Source organism: Orycteropus afer, unplaced genomic scaffold, assembly GCF_000298275.1.
Source record: "Orycteropus afer afer isolate SDZICR_OR568_19922 unplaced genomic scaffold, OryAfe1.0 scaffold00139, whole genome shotgun sequence".
Lineage (NCBI taxonomy): Eukaryota > Metazoa > Chordata > Mammalia > Tubulidentata > Orycteropodidae > Orycteropus > Orycteropus afer.
In genome coordinates, this window is record NW_006921726.1 from 5,886,508 (window position 1) to 5,893,004 (window position 6,497).

General features: G+C 42.6%; 1 pseudogene; it reads left to right on the forward strand.

The window, feature by feature from the left end:
- Window positions 1-2,557: 2,557 nt before the first annotated feature.
- Window positions 2,558-3,055, forward strand: LOC122150429 (annotated as a pseudogene).
- The last annotated feature ends 3,442 nt before the right edge of the window (window positions 3,056-6,497 follow it).

The window sequence follows — 6,497 nt, forward strand, 5'->3', positions numbered from 1 at the left end:
TGGCCAATCAGTGGATTTTAGTCATCCCACCATGTTTTCAGTTATGAAAAATAACAATTATAGATCATGTACAAATGACTGGCAATATATTGTTGAGGACCGAATCTAGAAGATAAGGAGACATTAGAGGTATAAAGAAAGCATTTTAGCATTTAAAACTATCCCTTATGCTACTTAATTCCATTGTTCAAGTTTCTCATAAGCACAGCTTGAGGGCTCCTGGTAAAAGAGGGCGGAGCTGAGGAGGGAAGTCAGGCAGTCATGGCCGCCATTTGAAATGCTGCAAGAGAAACTGTGTGAGGATTTCCCTTAAAAAAGAGCCAGAGTTATAAGGAGTTACTGCTTAATAACAGATTCCAAGGGTGAAGAGAATGGTGAGAGGAATGGGTATTTGATCAGGAATCTAGATTGTATACTTTTAAAATTATATGGAATCTTGCCCTAATACTGTGGTTCTCAAACGTCAGCATAAATCAGAATCCCCTGGAGCGATTGTTAATATCCTGTGTTTCTAATTCAGTAGGTCTGTTAATGCACTCAGCTGCTAACCAAAAGATCTGTTTGAGTCCATGCAGAGGTGTCTCAGAAGGTCTGATGTTCTACTTTGAAAAAAATCAGCAACATTGAAAACACTATGCAGCACAGTTCTACTCTTGACACACATGGGGTCACGGTGATTTGAAATGGCAACTGGTTTTATGTCTGAAATGAAGTCCAAGAATTTGCATTTCTATAAGGTTCCCAAGATGCTACTGATCCAGGAACCTCACTTGGAGAACCACACCAAACCAATGGCTCTCAGCCTTAGCTACATACTAGAATCACTTACGGAGCTTTAAAAATATACCATTGTTGGGGCTCACACCCTAGAGATTCTAATTTAATTGGTCTAAGGGGGAGTTCAGACTCCAGTATTTTTTAAGGCCTGAACAGGTCATTTGAATGTTTGCCCAAGCTTGCAAACTGCTGCTCTGCACTGTGCCATCAAGTTAATAAATAGATTTTAGGTCTGTTTTATTACCTTTCTGTAGGAAAAGTATAAAATTGATGGGAAGAGGTGTAAAGTTAGGTCAATAGTCAAGGTATCACACATATTTCACCTAGTGGCAAATGCCTAGCTGTAAAGGAACTGGTCTCTGGATAATGCCGACTTTTGAAAATCAAATCTTTTTTTAAAAAAAAAAAAGTTATAGTAAAATATATAAAACAAAACATTTGCCATTTCAAACATTTTTACATGTATAATTCAGTGACAGGAGCTCTGGTAGCATAGTGGCTAAGACACTTGCCTGCTAACCAGATGGCTGGCGGTTCAAACCCATCAGCCACTCCTCAGATGGAAGGTTGGGCAATCCTACTTACGTAGTGATACTGCCTCGGAAACCCAAGGAGGGGTCGCTATGAGTCAGGTTTGACTCGATGGCACATAACAACAACAACAACAATTCAGTGACATTAATTACATTCCCCACGCTGTGCAACCATCCCTGCTATGAAATGGAATCATAATGAAGACACACGGTAGCCCTCCTCTCCTGGCCTCAAGCACACTCACCACTTCCACCTCTTGGCACCAGCATGCACCTGGGTTTCAGTCAGGCACAAAGTGCCTCCACCTCCATTTTCTTAACGTGAGTGTAAGTGTTTCCCAAAGAGTGAGAAAGCCAAGAGTGCTCCCAGAGATAATTTTCAGCTTATCTATAATTTAGGCAATGAATGGCCCCAACACTAAGTAGCACTGTGCAACTTACTCCCTTTCCAAATCTCTTGCATCTTCCACAGCCAAGAAGCAGAACTCAGTTTCACACCCTTGCCATGAACAGTGAGTGAAACTAGGGCCCAATAGCTTCAATTATACTATCTAGCTAGAAATTAATAGCATTGCTTTATTATTATTATTATTGTACTTATTTTTGTATGATTACCTCTTTTTTACAACAAGAAATAATGCTTTTAAAAATAAATAAATAAGATTTTAATATGTTTCCTTTCAAAATTAAGTAAAACAAACCAAAAGCAAAAACTAAACACTGCCTTGCAGTCAAATCCGACTCATAGCCACCCCTCCTTGGGTTTCCGAGGAGGTATCACTACAGAAGTAGATTGCCCAACTTTCCTTCCCAGGAGTAACTGGTGGGTTTGAACTGCCAGCCTTCTGGTTAGCAGTCAAATGCCTTAGGCGTCTACTACACCACCAGAGCTCCCTAAGTAAAACAAAAGAATGAATCAAATGTTTAAGATGGTAAATAAACTGTAAAACGATAGTACACATAGTGAACTATGTACAGAGGGTATTTAAAAAAGGTGTGGAGGCAGTGGTAGTTCAGTGGTAGAATGCTTACCTCCCAACGTGAAAGAACTAGTTCCATTCCCGGCCAACGCACCTCATGCACAGCCACCATCTGGCTATCTATGGAGACTTGCAACTTGCTGTGATGCTGAACAGATTTCAGCAGAGCTTCCAGACTAAGACAGATTAGGAAGAAAGGCCTAGAGATTTACTTTAAAAAATCAGTTAAAGAAAGCCCTATGGATGATGAGTTTCCCTGACGCCACCATGAGGTGGCTGCCCGGCTCCCTGAGCAAGACTCTCTGCCAGATCTAAGGGATCCTCTGGCCCTGTTCTCAGGTAAAAGCACAGAGCTGATGGGAGAGGTCCACTGCTTCCAGAGTGCACAGTACAAGTGCCTGGTGATCAAATAAGCCAAGGACAGCCACTGCAGCAGTGACTTCTCCACGCACGACCAGAACATCATGGAGGTGTTTGCCAGTCGGCCTGCTCCGGAATGTGGCCCAGAAGACTCTAGGTGTGGCTGTCATAGGCATTGACCAAGGGCAGTTCTTTCCCTACATGGTGGAGGTCAGCGAGACCATGGCCAACGCTGAGAAGACTGATCGCTGCTGCTTTGGATGCAAGCTTCCAGAGGAAGGTATTCTGGACCATGCTGATCTTGGTACCGCTGGCCGAGAGTGTGGTGAATTTGATGGCCTTGTGCATGAAGTGCTTCCGTTAGAAGCCTACGCCAAGAGGCTGGGCGCCAAGAGGTGGAAGTGATGGAGCAGACAAGTACAACTCGGTGAAACACCTCTGCTACTTCAAGAAGGTCTAGTCCCAGCCGGCCTGAACAAGCACAACTGCCAGGTGCTGGGAGGCTGGGGGAGGTGGCTGATGTCTGAAAGCTTTTTGCCCCTCAGCAGGTCTGTAGCGCAGGCTGGGTCACTGAGGGGGTGTGGGAGGAGCCTCTCACAGAGACCCGGCCTGCTGCTCACACCTTTCGCCTACTACTCCCTAGCGGGTGCCACAGCACACTGCAACGTCTTTCCTTCTTACGAGGAAGTCCTCGGTCCAGATGAGGCACTGATTGCTTGTGAAACTTTCTACACTATGAGCCCTTTCCTGTTTTGGGCTTGTCCATGTCACAGCTCCCCTCCTGGCTTGCTGCCTACTCAGCCACGGCCCTTCTCAGTTCTCTTCCCGGCTACAGGTCCACTGGCCTTGCTCTAGGAATCCTCTTCCTTTCAGGTGAGGGCCGGACCACATGCCCTTTTGACATAGGAGCCACAGGCCTCTTCCACTCTTTCTTGCCTACACTGTGGGGTTTCTGTTCTCGCTGGGAAATCTGAACCTCAGCACCTCTGGCTCAGGTACACGCTATCCCACAAAAAGGTGCCCACTCTCTAAGAATGGCCCTCTTGCTTCTCTATGGGCTGACAGCCCTTCTATGCTTAGTGCTTGTTTTCTTCACAATGCTTGCTTTCTTCACATGAGTGGCATTTAGCCTTCTGGGGCACAGACCCAGGGACTTGACTTTTTTTTCCCCACCCAAGAAGAAAGCTATTTTATTTCTTTCTTTATTTAAATTTTATTGTGCTTTGGGTGCAGATTTACAGACCAAAATTTGTTTTACACTCTACAGTTCATATGAACTGTATGAATCCAGGAAAATTGGAGTTGTCAAAAATGAAATGGAACGCATAAAGATTGATATCCTCGGCATTAGTGAGTTGAAATGGAGTGGTTTTGGCCATTTTGAATCAGAGAACCATGTGATCTACTATGCCAGGAATGACAGTTTGAAGAGGAATGGCATGGCATTCATCATCACAAAGGATGTATCAAGATCTGTCCTGAAGCACAGTGCTGTCAGTGATAGGATAATATCCATACGCCTACAAGAAAGACCCATTAATATGACTATTATTCATATTTATGCACCAACTACCAAAGCCAAAGATGAGGAAATTGAAGAATTTTATCAACTTCTGTAGTATGAAATTGACTGAACATGCAATCAGGATGTGCTAATTATCGCTGGTGACTGGAATGCAGAAGTTGGAAACAAAGAAGAATCACCAGTAGTTGGAAATTTTGGCCTTGGTGACAGAAATAATGCTAGAACTCACATGGGAGAATTTTGCAAGACCAACGACTTGTTCATTGCAAACACCGTTTTTCAACAACACAAACGGTGGCTCTACACGTGGACTTCACCAGATGGAACACATAGGAATCAGAGTGACTACATCTGTGGCAAGAGGTGGTGGAGAAGCTCTATATCTTCAGCCAGAACCAGACCAGGAGCTGATTGTGGAACAGACCATCAACTGCTCATAGCCAAGTTCAACTTGAAGTTAAAGACAATTAAAACAAGTCCAAAAGACCCAAAATATGATCTTGAATATATCCCTCTTGAATTTAGAGATCATCTAAAGAACAGATTTGATGCATTGAACACCAACAACCGAAAACCAGAAGACTTGTGAGACGATATCAAGAACATTATCCATGAAGAAAGCAAGAGATCACTAAAAAGATGAGAAAAGAAGAGAAGACCAAAATGGATGACAGAAGAGACTCTTAAACTTGCCCTTGAGCAGAGAGAAGCTAAAGCCAATGGAAGAGATGACAAGATAAAGGAGCTGAACAGAAGATTTCAAAGAGCAGCTCGAGCAGACAAAACCAATTACTATAATGAAATGTGCAAAGACCTGGAGTTGGAAAACCAATAGGGAAGAACATGCTCAGCATTTCTCAAGATAAAAGAATTGAAGAAAAAATTTAAGCCTTGAGTAGTAATATTGAGAGATTCTATGGGCAAAATACTGAATGATGCAAGAAACATTAAGAGAAGATGGCAGGAATACACAGAATCACTGTACCAAACGGAACTGGTCAGTCTTCATCCATTTCAGGAAGTGGCATATGATCTAGAACCAATGATATTGAAGGAGGAAGTCAAAGCTGCAATGAAAGAATTGGCGAAGAACAAGGCTCTGGGAATTGATGGAATACCCATTGAGATATCTCAACAAACGGATGCCCCATTGGAGGCATTCACTCGGTTATGACAAGAGATTTGGAAGACAGCTACCTGGCCAACTGACTAGAAGAGATCCATATTTGTACCCATTCCAAAGAAAGGTGATCCCAAAGAATGTGGAAATTATAGAACAATATCATTAATATAGCATGCAAGTAAGATCTTACTAAGATAATTAAAAAACGGTTGCAGCAGTATATTGACAGAGAACTTCCAGAGGTGCAAGCTGGATTCAGAAGAGGACGTGGAACAAGGGATATCATAGCTGTTGTCAGATGGATCTTGGCTCAAGGCAAAGAATACCAGAAAGATGTTTACTTGTGTTTTATTGACTATGCAAAGGCATTTGATTGTGTGGATCATGACAATTTATGGATAACATTGAAAAGAATGAGAATTCCTGAACACTTGATTGTACTCAAGAGGAACCAGTATCTTGATCAAGAGGCTGTCATTCGAACAGAACAAGAGGACACTACATGGTTTAAAATCAAGAAGGGAGTGCATCAGGGTTATATCTTTTCCCCATACTTTTTCAATCTATATGCTGAGCAAATAATCCGAGAAGCTGGACTATATGAAGAAAAACATGGCATCAGGATTGGAGGAAGAATCATTAACAACCTAAAATACGCAGATAATACAACTTTGCTTGCTGAAAATGAGGATGACTTGAGGCACTTACTGATTAATGCTGAAGAATACAGTCTGCAGTATGGATTACGTCTCAATATAAAGAAAACAAAAATCCTCACAACTGGACCAATGAGCAGCATCACAATAAATGGAGAGAAGATTGAGGTTGTCAAGGAATTCATGTTGCTTGGTTCTACAATCTATGCCAATGGAAGCAGCAGTCAGGACATTAGACGACATGTAGCATTGGGAAAGTCAACCACGAAGGAACTGTTTCAAGTGCTGAGAAGCAAGGATGTTTCCTTGAGGACTAAGGTGCTCCTGACACAAGCCATGATATTTCCAATCGCTTCGTATGCATGTGAGAGCTGGACAATGAATAAGGAAGACTGAAGAAGAGTTGATGCTTTTGAGTTGTGGTGCTGGCAAAGAATGCTAAAAGTACCATGGACTGCTAAAAGAACTAACAGATCTGTCCTGGAGGAAATGCACCTGAAATGCTCCTTGGAAGTGAGAATGGCCAGACTTCTACGTCTCACC